Below are 12,880 nucleotides of genomic sequence, written 5' to 3'. Positions count from 1 at the left end.
AATACTTAATAATTATATAATATATATTATATGATATTATATTCTGAATTTTTTTAATATTTATGCATTTTAATATAAATACATTATATAATATATGTTTTGCATTTTCATAATGAAAATATAATTGTCTTACCTATACATATATAATTATTATATATATATATATATATATATATATATATATATATATATATATATATATATATATATATATATATATATATATATATATATATATATATATATATATATATATATATATATATATGTTTATTTAAAATGTCATCATATTTCATTATAGAAATAGATAGTATAAATTTCAACACATAATACTCATGACCTATATATATATATATATATATATATATATATATATATATATATATATATATATATATATATATATATATATATATATATATATATATATATATATATGTATATATATAATAACATTTATGTATAGAAATCTTATGTATATATGTATATAATTATGTCTTGAAATATAACATTTTATTACGTAGATAATTATATAAAATATATTGGGACAATTAAACTCAAAGTATACATTAAATACTTTGTTAACGTTGACGAATTATATTCACAATCATTTATATCTAATATACTTTCTATAATTCAATGAACAATTTTAAATAACAAGTTTTAAATTATCTTAGTTTATTTTTCATAATAACTAAATCACATAATAGTTCAGTTTATAATATATAATCATTTACATATATAACTATTTATATATACATTTCTATTTACAGTTAAAGGTTCGTGAATCGTCGGAAATAGTCACAGGGTAATTGAATATATGAAACAGTTCAAAATTTTGAGACTCGGTTTAACAGACTTTGCTTATCGTATCGAAATCAAATAAGATTCAGGTTTAAATTTGGTCGGAAATTCCCGGGTCATCACAGTACCTACCCGTTAAAGAAATTTTGTCTCGAAATTTGTGTGAGGTCGTCATGGCTAACCATAAAAATGTTTTCATGACTCATACGAGCTGATTGATAGAGTTTTATTACCATTGAGTAATAAAGATAAAATCATTCGATTATTCGAAGAGTACGAGTGAAGTTATCAAAAATAGTGGAATGAGGAAAATAAGTTTTTGTCATAACTTTTGACGTAGTCATGGTTGAATTTAGAAATTAAGGTGCGTCTTAACTTTTGACGTAGAGGGTTGAATTCCGGAATTCAAGGGATTAAAGAAAATCTTCGAAATCTAAAAGATTTGATTCTTCGACGAATAAGGGAATTAAGATCTCTATAATTAAATACGGTGATCTGCCTCGATTACTCTGTCTGATATTTCCATTATAAATTAAACTCTTCCGTTCCATTATTCTCACAATTCCTATACTTTCTTTCTAAATTCTTACTTCTAAAAGATTGTGAAAATGCTTCCTCCAGTTCTAATCCTTGATATTTTCCTAATTATCATTTCTGTCATCCTTCTTCTAAATCTTCCACCAGAAGAATCTGTTTACTTCTACTATTACCTTGGGGTGATACTATTCTTAATTCTACCGTGTCTTTATATTGCTATTCGTATTAATATCCACGGTTTGTAATCTCCATATTGTTATTGGGCTTTATATCTCCCCTTATATTTTAATGTCCCTATTTCTATTTCCTATAATCATTGTCATCCACAGTTAATACTCCCTCCTATTTGCTGCGATTTATACTCCAATTTCTATTTCGGAGCTTTGTCCCTTCGTTTCTTCTTCTTGCGGTTAGGCATCTCTTGTAATGGTCCAGAATTCGCAGATATAAATTTCAAAATGAACATTGTTAATGTTCTAAGAAGAAATTGGTAATGGTATGATCTTGATTTGTTAAATTACCAGAATACCCTGGAAAAGACCGAATCATCAAGAAATATTTTCTTGATATTTTAGAGATTAAATAGAATATAAGAGTCGTGTAACATGGCCCAGGTTGACGTTATAATCTGTGAATCATCACGTTCCATTTTAGAAACTCAGCATGAACTACTGTAATATAATCACGTTCATTAAGTGTCATTATATTATACTAACTCATACATCAGTTCCCAACATTACTTCAATAACATTCATATTTTAATGCTCGAAAGTTTACAGAATATAGAAACTAACAGTTTCTATATGATGTAACACTGATAGCACGAAGAGATTAATGATTTCAGATAAGAATAGTTATGAAAATATCTTCAGAAATATGGAAGATATTTATAATGAAAGATACGATGATATCTTGGAATTTCTAATATCGAAGGATGGTGAAGAAAATTTGTCCGCAAGAGTTTGGAGTCAGAAGCAAGGTATTCGCTAAAGATTTCATCAGAAACAGAATCATCAAGATTCTTAATGTATAATTTTAGTCCTTGAAATTTGTTCAGAGACTCCTTCGTAGTTTGCTCAATCATTTTTTCAGTTTCAAACTTTTTCTGAGCTTTGCCAACATATAATTCTTTATCATCAACTTTTGGTTGTTGAGGTCGTTTACAGTTTTTTTTTTGCCTCATTCAACTTTTAAAAATTTTGAGCATTAATTCACAGACTGGGTGCTTTTCAGAATTTCAGAATGGAAGATCATAGTTCTAAGAGATAAATGTTATATGGATACATATAACTGTTGATGTGGAAACGTTGCGAGACTCACAATACAGATTTGCTGATTCCCGGTAATTGGTATGACAATTCTTGTTACAAGATGCGAATGAGTACATGATGAGACTTCAATAGATAAATATAGTGATTTGTCGAAGAGATTTAAGCCAAGGAGCAACGAGGTTGCTGATACGTCTGCTGGTAATATGATGGAATATAAAAGGTTCCCCGGTAACAATAAAAGAGTATACATATAATTCAAGGTGATAATAAAGGTTGTTTCGAACGAAAAGTCGAAGTTGACTTGCTGGAGCTGTGACAAAATTTGCTACTTTGAAAGGGATTACCAAGTTATTTTGGGTAATAATAACGCTAGAGGAATTAGCACAGCTACGTGTAAAACATTTACTCAGGTTCCGAGTGTTTTCAGGTGCATAATTATATGCATCAATCTTTTCTTCCGTAGATGAAGTGCAGTTAGTTCATCCTCTCGATTGAGGTGTTTTCAAGAATCATGAAAGGTTTGAACGCAGATTGTAATCGTCAAGATACAAATGAGGTTTATGATGAATTCAAGTGACAAACTTGAAGAATTGTTTAGTTTCATATGTTATAATCAATATTTTAATTCATTTTAATTGTCCAATATTGGTAGTCCTCAGTTGATAGTCCACAGTTAGCAATTCAATAATTCATATATAGTTTAATATATAATATTCGAATTAATTAATACGTATCGTGACCCGTGTACATGTCTCAGACTCGATCACAACTAAAATTATATATATTATTATAGAATCAACCTCAACCCTGTATAGCGAACTCGATCATTACAGCATATAGAGTGTCTATGGTTATTCCAAATAATATATATAGATGCGTCGATATGATATGTCAAAACCTTGTATACGTGTCCCGATATGTAAAGTGCGTAAAAATAAATAACAGAAATTAAAGTGCGTAAAGTAAATAACAGAAATTAAATGAAGATAAATAAAATTGCGAGAATGTAAATTGCGATAAATAAAATGTAATTAGTTAGCTAGGAGCAATTAGCTAGGAACAGTTAGCGTGGATTCTTAACAAAATTTCTCTTAGTTAATTTGTTTGTTTCTAACAAATTTTATTTTGTCCAATGTTTTCTTCATTATGCCACTTGTTAGATTCTGATAGGTCAAAATCCAAATATTAAATCGAATGAAAATGGTTATTCTTCGGTGAATGGATTCGTATCTTTGTAGATGTAAGTAGGATAGTAATAAATGCTGAATCAGATTTGAAGAATGTACAGTCTAACTTATTAATGTGAAATCTAAATATTTCTCGGGTATTACCTACCCGTTAAAATATTTTTATCATTAACAGTTTAGACGAAAGAAATTTTTTTTTTATTACAATCTTTATGAAAACATATATACACATATATTTTCTTCAGATGTAATAAGATTTAATGAGTTAATATAATATTAATCTCATTTAGTTTACCGTTAGAACAAGAGTATATAATCTCTAAAATATCAGAGATTACATAATCGCCATGTCGAACGAAGATAAATGATGTAGAATGATTCGTAGAACGATGATTATGCTCGAGGTACAGAATGAGATGTTGAGGCGTGTTTTGTTGAAACTTGAGTTGTTGGTGGTACTGGTACCATTGGTGCTGAGGCTGGTGATGTTACTTGTAACATCCCGCATTTTTTTCGTTAAATTATTTTAACGACCGTCTTTTTTTTAGATAATATCTTCCGTTATCTAAATTCGTAGTTTTCGTTGACTAACGTTCATAATATTTCTGTTATTTAATTATAACATCACTCATTTACTCGAGCGTTTTCAAAATATTCGTTCGGTAAAATCCCGCACCCGCTTCTAAACTCGAGGGACTAAAATTGACACGGGGCAAACTAGTTGACTAGGTCAACTAGTCCACCCCAATCACCACCATTCAATCATCTCCATCTCTCTCTCTTTCTCTCTAGCAAGAACACACACACAAACACCAAATTCAATCATTCATCATCTAAATTCGATCTAGGAGGCTTACAACAAAACAAATTACATATTTGGAATCCTCTCTTCATCCTCTACAATTTGATACCAACTTCATCTCGTTTGGGTAACGTTTCTAAAATACTAGATTTCTCTAAATTCGTTTTATATACTTGAAATGGTGTTAGTTAGTGTCTATGGCTCGTGTGTAGCATGAATATATGATTTACTTGCTCGATTTGTTGTTTTGAGTAACTAGTATGAACAATTAAAATGGGTGTGCTTAATCTTTGATTTTGGATGAGTTAATGTTGTTAAATTGTTAAAGTTCATGTTTTAATTGTGTTACTTGCATCATTAGCTTCATTTTGATGTGTAGGTTGATTTAGAAAAGCTTCATTTACAAAATGGTTGAATTCATGATTTTGATTAGGGTTTGATGAACTCTAAAACGAACTTTTGATGTTTTGAATGCCATGAAATGTTATTAGCAAGTGTTTAATTGTATTGTATGTTTAATTACCTTCAAAACGATGTATCGTATGTGTAAATTGGATTCCCGAGTCAAGAAATGCGTTTTGTGAACTTGAAACTTTGATTTTGAACGTTTAATGATCATTTGATGAGGTTTTCATTGTTGTTAATGATGGATTTGATTCATGAAATGTGTTTAGTTGTATTCCTCTTTAAATTACCTTTCTAACGATATAAGATACGTGTTTTGAATGTTAACGAGTCAAAAGTTATGATCGTTTGAAGTTGAAATCGTATAAGTGAAAACTGCCCCAGAATTGCTGATACAGCTGCAGATGCGGTGCATCTGCCTCAGATGCGGCGCATCTGAGGCAGACTGCCCAAAAATGTCAATTTTCGCTTAATTCTAAGTATGCTACACACCCCCGATCAACATGAAACTTGGACAACATGCTCATATATGATTTCTAAGCTTAGGAAAATAGTTCGGGACCCGACCCGACCCCGTTGACTTTTTCGTTGACTTTGACCAAGTTTGACTTTTAGTCAAACTTAACAAAACACTTATGCAATCGTTCTAATCTTGTTTCATACTTGATTCTTGCATGAAACTTGACAACGTGATTCACATGCTATATATTCGAGTCGTAACGAGCCATAGGACTAATTGAACACATTTCACCCGACCATGTGTCGTAACCGGTTAATTGATACAACTTACTTGTTTAGGTCAAGGCTAAGCAACTTTCATGCACACGTTTACTTTGTGAAGTACTTTTATACTCGTGCACTCGAGGTGAGATCATAGTCCCACATTTTCAACAACTTTTACACTTTTAAATCGTGGGCTGAGAAACATATACTTTGTTACATCTTATACTACTTAATTTTATGTTTTGAACACAAGTCCGATGAAACAAACATTCTACAACGAGTTTAGAACAAAAATCCTCAATTCGATTATCATTAGTTACACTTGCCGGGTGTAAGCGAGAACTTATGTTGTATGGATCCATATGGGTTTGACAAACCCTCATTCAAACGGTTCGCTACCGTTTACGAATGGAATATATTTTCGTGAAACAGTGTATGTTCTAACACTATTGTGATGGGGTTCTATGGAAGGAAATGTTAAGCATTGATAATTGGGTGCTCGCGAACCAACTTTTGGAATGCAACTTTTGGATGATCAATTTATGGAAATACTAAATCTTGTGGTTCAAAATATAACGTTTACAAATACACCTATGATTTCACCAACGTTTTTCGTTGACAGTTTTCTATATGTTTCTCAGGTTCATACTCAGCTACTTGATACATGCTTCCGCACACTTTGATTACTTGCTTGAGGTCAAGCATACATGCATACGCTAGTGATAGCACTTTTGGATTCAAACTTAAAGCATACATACTTACGCTATTTATAGCAACTGTGATTTTCAACTTATATTATGTCGCAAGTTATTTCATTTATACTCTACAACTTTTGTAAACTTAAACTTGTTTGTCGAACCGTTTGGTAAACTAAACTTTGTAAGTCTTGTACGTTTCAAATGAATGCGACATAATTTTGGTCAAACGCGTCTCATATAGGGACTATGACCACGCAACGGGACCTAAGTTAACGGCGCCGTCAATGAAGATTTTGCCGGGTCGTTACAGATGGTATCAGAGCGTTGGTTGTAGGGAACTAGGATGTGCATTAGTGTGTCAGACAGAGTCGTTAGGACGCATTAGTGAATCTAGACTACAACCGGATAGTAAATCATTGCATTCTGACATACATTTGCTATAGATAGCACTTACTTGACTACTTGTGCATTATACTTGAATCATTCTTAGGCAAACTTCTTAATGGTACCAAGTTTTCATCATACGAACTCGTATTCTGCAACTTTCTGGTAACACGCGTAAATTCAAGATTCATACGCGTAAGGATGACGACGACTTCATTAGTCTCACTAGTTCGGGAACTCTGTCTCCCACGTTGTTATTCGCCAACCGTCTCAACTTGCTATCGGTGTCACACCGGTGTTCCTTACTATCTACCATTTCGTGTTACTACCACCACTACTCTAGGTGAGTCTCGTCATCACTATTTATCACTACGGTTGCGTACTATTCGTTATCATGATTTGTTACACTTCTCGTACCGGAATACATTATTGTTTGACTTGAATCGCATTGACGTGACAATCATTTATACATTTCCCTCGAGGAACGCTTCTTTAGAGTTGCACTAATTCTTTCGATTCAATACGAGTCACGTTAGAGACGTCGTTACACTTTATTCATTTTAAATTTTCACGATTACACGAACTTGAATCTATGGAGTGATGTGGGAATGGAGGTATGAGATAGCGTAATATAACGACACTCGATCAACGTGGTTATATTACGGTAATTCATACCAAAGTTCTAATGACACGTGATGGTGGTTGGACTCGATCAACCTAATCACCACCATGTGCCATGTACATGACTTTATCTTTCTTGTTTGAACATCCTAAAACTCCGAGAATACTGATAACAACCATACCCGGGACACATCTTCGATTATTGTCGAACCATATTTATGCTTCCAAATGAATGGCAAATTCTTTCAACATCAGATGTAGGTTACACGTGTATACTATTTCGTTTTTGCACAGTTTTATCGACGAACTACAACATGCTTGATATGCTCACATCGAGGCGGAAACTTCTCTCGCATTACACTCGTACTTCCGTATAAGGAAATCTTTTATCTAAATTCTCAATGGAGAGAGAGACTCTTCACATTATACTAGTATTCGCCACGAGGGTGAATAGTCCTAACGAACGTTTTCAGAAACCGATAAATCTTTCGCGGCGCGAAATTCTTGAAAAAAAAAAAAAAAAAAAAAAAACTTGTTCAAATATATCTTGAGGAAATGTACCTCGTCTCGGATCGAGATTCTCGTTTCACTTCTAAATTTCAGGGTACCTTACAAAAAGCCTCGAGACCGCGTTTAAATATGGGTACCGCGTATCATCCACGCACCGACGAATAAAGCAAATGTACGATTTGAACCTGGGAAACCATAATATGAATTTGTGTTATCAACTTCAAAATTTCTTGAGAAAAGTCTTTGCCTTTAACCAAATTCTCTTACAACGATGGTTATCGTTCAAGTCTTAACGTCACACCTTTTGAAATCTTATATGACCGGAAACGTCATTCTCCTTTTGTAGAACCAAGTAAATGATAATCAAGTCACCGAACCTTGACTCATTCATGGTGTAACCGTTAAAATCCTTCCAATCCGAGAAAGGCTCGAGACGGCCCGTAGTCGCCAAAGGAGCTATGCCAATGTTAGATGTATACCTTTCGAATTCCATGTGGGAAACCGCGTAATGTTAAAAGTCACACCTTGAAAAGGTGTAATCCGTTTCGGGAAACGTAGAAAGCTAAATCCGGAATATTTTGATCCTTTGGAAATCTTGGGGCGTTTTGGACCCGTTGTTATCCGTTTAGATTTCAGACTCAATTGAGTCTCCGTTCATCCTACATTCGATGTATTAAACTTAAAGAAGTGTCTTGTGGAACAAGAACTTGTTATCCTTTTCGATGAGCTTACTATCGATGACAAACTCCGCTTCCTAGGAGGACCGGTTGAAATTTTGAATCATGAAACCAAACTCTGAAACAACGTAAAATCCCGACTGTCAAAGTTCGTTGAAATGCCCGATGAAGTACTTTCACTTATCCGTAGAATGGGCAACGCACGATCTCGATGAAGGAACAACGACTACTACTTTCAACTAAATTTTGGGACGAAATTTCTTTTAAGGTGTAGGTAATGTAACATCCCGCATTTTTTTCGTTAAATTATTTCAACGACCGTCTTTTTTTTTTAGATAATATCTTCCGTTATCTAAATTCGTAGTTTCCGTTGACTAACGTTCATAATATTTCCGTTATTTAATTATAACATCACTCATTTACTCGAGCGTTTTCAAAATATTCGTTCGGTAAAATCCCGCACCCGCTTCTAAACTCGAGGGACTAAAATTGACACGGGGCAAACTAGTTGACTAGGTCAACTAGTCCACCCCAATCACCACCATTCAATCATCTCCATCTCTCTCTCTTTCTCTCTAGCAAGAACACACACAAACACCAAATTCAATCATTCATCATCTAAATTCGATCTAGGAGGCTTACAACAAAACAAATTACATATTTGGAATCCTCTCTTCATCCTCTACAATTTGATACCAACTTCATCTCGTTTGGGTAACGTTTCTAAAATACTAGATTTCTCTAAATTCGTTTTATATACTTGAAATGGTGTTAGTTAGTGTCTATGGCTCGTGTGTAGCATGAATATATGATTTACTTGCTCGATTTGTTGTTTTGAGTAACTATTATGAACAATTGAAATGGGTGTGCTTAATCTTTGATTTTGGATGATTTAATGTTGTTAAATTGTTAAAGTTCATGTTTTAATTGTGTTACTTGCATCATTAGCTTCATTTTAATGTGTAGGTTGATTTAGAAAAGCTTCATTTACAAAATGGTTGAATTCATGATTTTGATTAGGGTTTGATGAACTCTAAAATGAATTTTTGATGTTTTGAATGCCATGAAATGTTATTAGCAAGTGTTTAATTGTATTGTATGTTTAATTACCTTCAAAACGATGTATCGTATGTGTAAATTGGATTCCCGAGTCAAGAAATGCGTTTTGTGAACTTGAAACTTTGATTTTGAACGTTTAATGATCATTTGATGAGGTTTTCATTGTTGTTAATGATGGATTTGATTCATGAAATGTGTTTAGTTGTATTCCTCTTTAAATTACCTTTCCAACGATATAAGATACGTGTTTTGAATGTTAACGAGTCAAAAGTTATGATCGTTTGAAGTTGAAATCGTATAAGTGAAAACTGCCCCAGAATTGCTGATACAGCTGCAGATGCGGTGCATCTGCCTCAGATGCGGCGCATCTGAGGCAGACTGCCCAAAAATGTCAATTTTCGCTTAATTCTAAGTATGCTACACACCCCCGATCAACATGAAACTTGGACAACATGCTCATATATGATTTCTAAGCTTAGGAAAATAGTTCGGGACCCGACCCGACCCCGTTGACTTTTTCGTTGACTTTGACCAAGTTTGACTTTTAGTCAAACTTAACAAAACACTTATGCAATCGTTCTAATCTTGTTTCATACTTGATTCTTGCATGAAACTTGACAACGTGATTCACATGCTATATATTCGAGTCGTAACGAGCCATAGGACTAATTGAACACATTTCACCCGACCATGTGTCGTAACCGGTTAATTGATACAACTTACTTGTTTAGGTCAAGGCTAAGCAACTTTCATGCACACGTTTACTTTGTGAAGTACTTTTATACTCGTGCACTCGAGGTGATATCATAGTCCCACATTTTCAACAACTTTTATACTTTTAAATCGTGGGCTGAGAAACATATACTTTGTTACATCTTATACTACTTACTTTTATGTTTTGAACACAAGTCCGATGAAACAAACATTCTACAGCGAGTTTAGAACAAAAATCCTCAATTCGATTATCATTAGTTACACTTGCCGGGTGTAAGCGAGAACTTATGTTGTATGGATCCATACGGGTTTGACAAACCCTCATTCAAACGGTTCGCTACCGTTTACGAATGGAATATATTTTCGTGAAACAGTGTATGTTCTAACACTATTGTGATGGGGTTCTATGGAAGGAAATGTTAAGCATTGATAATTGGGTGCTCGCGAACCAACTTTTGGAATGCAACTTTTGGATGATCAATTTATGGAAATACTAAATCTTGTGGTTCAAAATATAACGTTTACAAATACACCTATGATTTCACCAACGTTTTTCGTTGACAGTTTTCTATATGTTTCTCAGGTTCATACTCAGCTACTTGATACATGCTTCCGCACACTTTGATTACTTGCTTGAGGTCAAGCATACATGCATACGCTAGTGATAGCACTTTTGGATTCAAACTTAAAGCATACATACTTACGCTATTTATAGCAACTGTGATTTTCAATTATATTATGTCGCAAGTTATTTCATTTATACTCTACAACTTTTGTAAACTTAAACTTGTTTGTCGAACCGTTTGGTAAACTAAACTTTATAAGTCTTGTACGTTTCAAATGAATGCGACATAATTTTGGTCAAACGCGTCTCATATAGGGACTATGACCACGCAACGGGACCTAAGTTAACGGCGCCGTCAATGACGATTTTGCCGGGTCGTTACATTACTGGTGTTGGTGATACTGCTGGTGCTTGCAAATTGTATACCGTGCTCTCTAAAGTTAATACTCGAGCTCGGAGTTCTTTAACTTCTTCTACTAACCCTGGTTGGTTATCAGTGTGAGGTAAGGGTCGGATATTTTCTCTAGTTCCGTTAATGGTAGCCTCAAGATGAAAAATTCTTGCAAAAAGGGTATAAACGGTGTTGCGAACAGGTTCGCCGGTGAGCGGGTCGAGTACTCCAAGGTTAGGTGGTAGATTCGCTTCATGATATGGAGTACCTTCTTCCCTTCTCCATAGGGTGAGTATATCGCGAACCCACCCCCATTTTATCCAGTAATCACTGTAGTTGATTGGTTGGTGTGCTCCTGTCACGCTGTCTTCGGAGTCAGAGGAACGTGGTCGATTCGTAGAGGCCATCTTACGCGATCACAGAAAAGATTTTTGATATGAAGAGTTTAGTGACAGCAATTGATAGTTGGATGTATTCTCAATGCATAATATGCAAAGATATATATAGTACCAGGATCCCTTAAATTACGGAGAAATTTACGAGAGATATCAGGCAAGGTCTACAGTAACAGATACGCTAAGATATGAATTTTGTCTATACACTATTCATGCAGTCAATGCAGTAAAACGTGTCTAGACTAAGAATAATGAGCTGGTAATTTCCTAAGGATGATAAGCAGATGATTTCCGACAAAAACGATAAGCAAAACTTTTGACATGCAGACACGGTCGAAGTCCAGACTCACTAATGCATCCTAACGACTTAATAGTTATACACACTAATGCAGACCTGGTTCGCTACGACTACCGCTCTGATACCAACCGTAGAGACCCGTCTTAATCCATCTGGACGAAGTCCATATCGATTACAAACGGTTCACAATAGTTGATTACATCGCGAGGTACTTGACCTCTATATGATACATTTTACAAACATTGCATTCATTTTTAAAAGACAACTTGCTTTACATCAAAAGTTGATGGCATGCATACCATTTTATAATATATCCAACTATAATTGACTTAGTAATAATCTTGACGAACTCGACGACTCGAATGCAACGTCTTTTGAAATATGTCATGAATGACTCCAAGTAATGTCTTTAAAATGAGCAAATGCACATCAGAAGATTTCTTTCATACCTGAGAATAAACATGCTTTCAAGTGTCAACCAAAAGGTTGGTGAGTTCATTAGTTTAACATAAATAATCATTTCCATCATTTGAATAGACCACAAGATTTTCATATTTCATAAACATCATTCTCATATCAGGCATTTCGCAAACTGCATAGAGATAAAAATCATTCATATGGATTGAACACCTGGTAACTGACGTTAACTTAATGCATAGAATATCCCTAAAACAGAACCTCTCGTCTGTATAATAATCTTTAAAGTACTAAAGCATTCGTACCCTGAATGGGACTTGTCAAGGTCCATAGATCTATCTTTAGGATTTGCGTCAATCAGGGGCCATTTCCCTAAATTCTTAGGTTACCAGACTTGAAGGGCGATATTCGGTTTAATTATC

Source organism: Rutidosis leptorrhynchoides, chromosome 1 (genome assembly GCF_046630445.1).
Source record: "Rutidosis leptorrhynchoides isolate AG116_Rl617_1_P2 chromosome 1, CSIRO_AGI_Rlap_v1, whole genome shotgun sequence".
NCBI lineage: Eukaryota > Viridiplantae > Streptophyta > Magnoliopsida > Asterales > Asteraceae > Rutidosis > Rutidosis leptorrhynchoides.
This window is presented reverse-complemented; position numbering follows the sequence as displayed.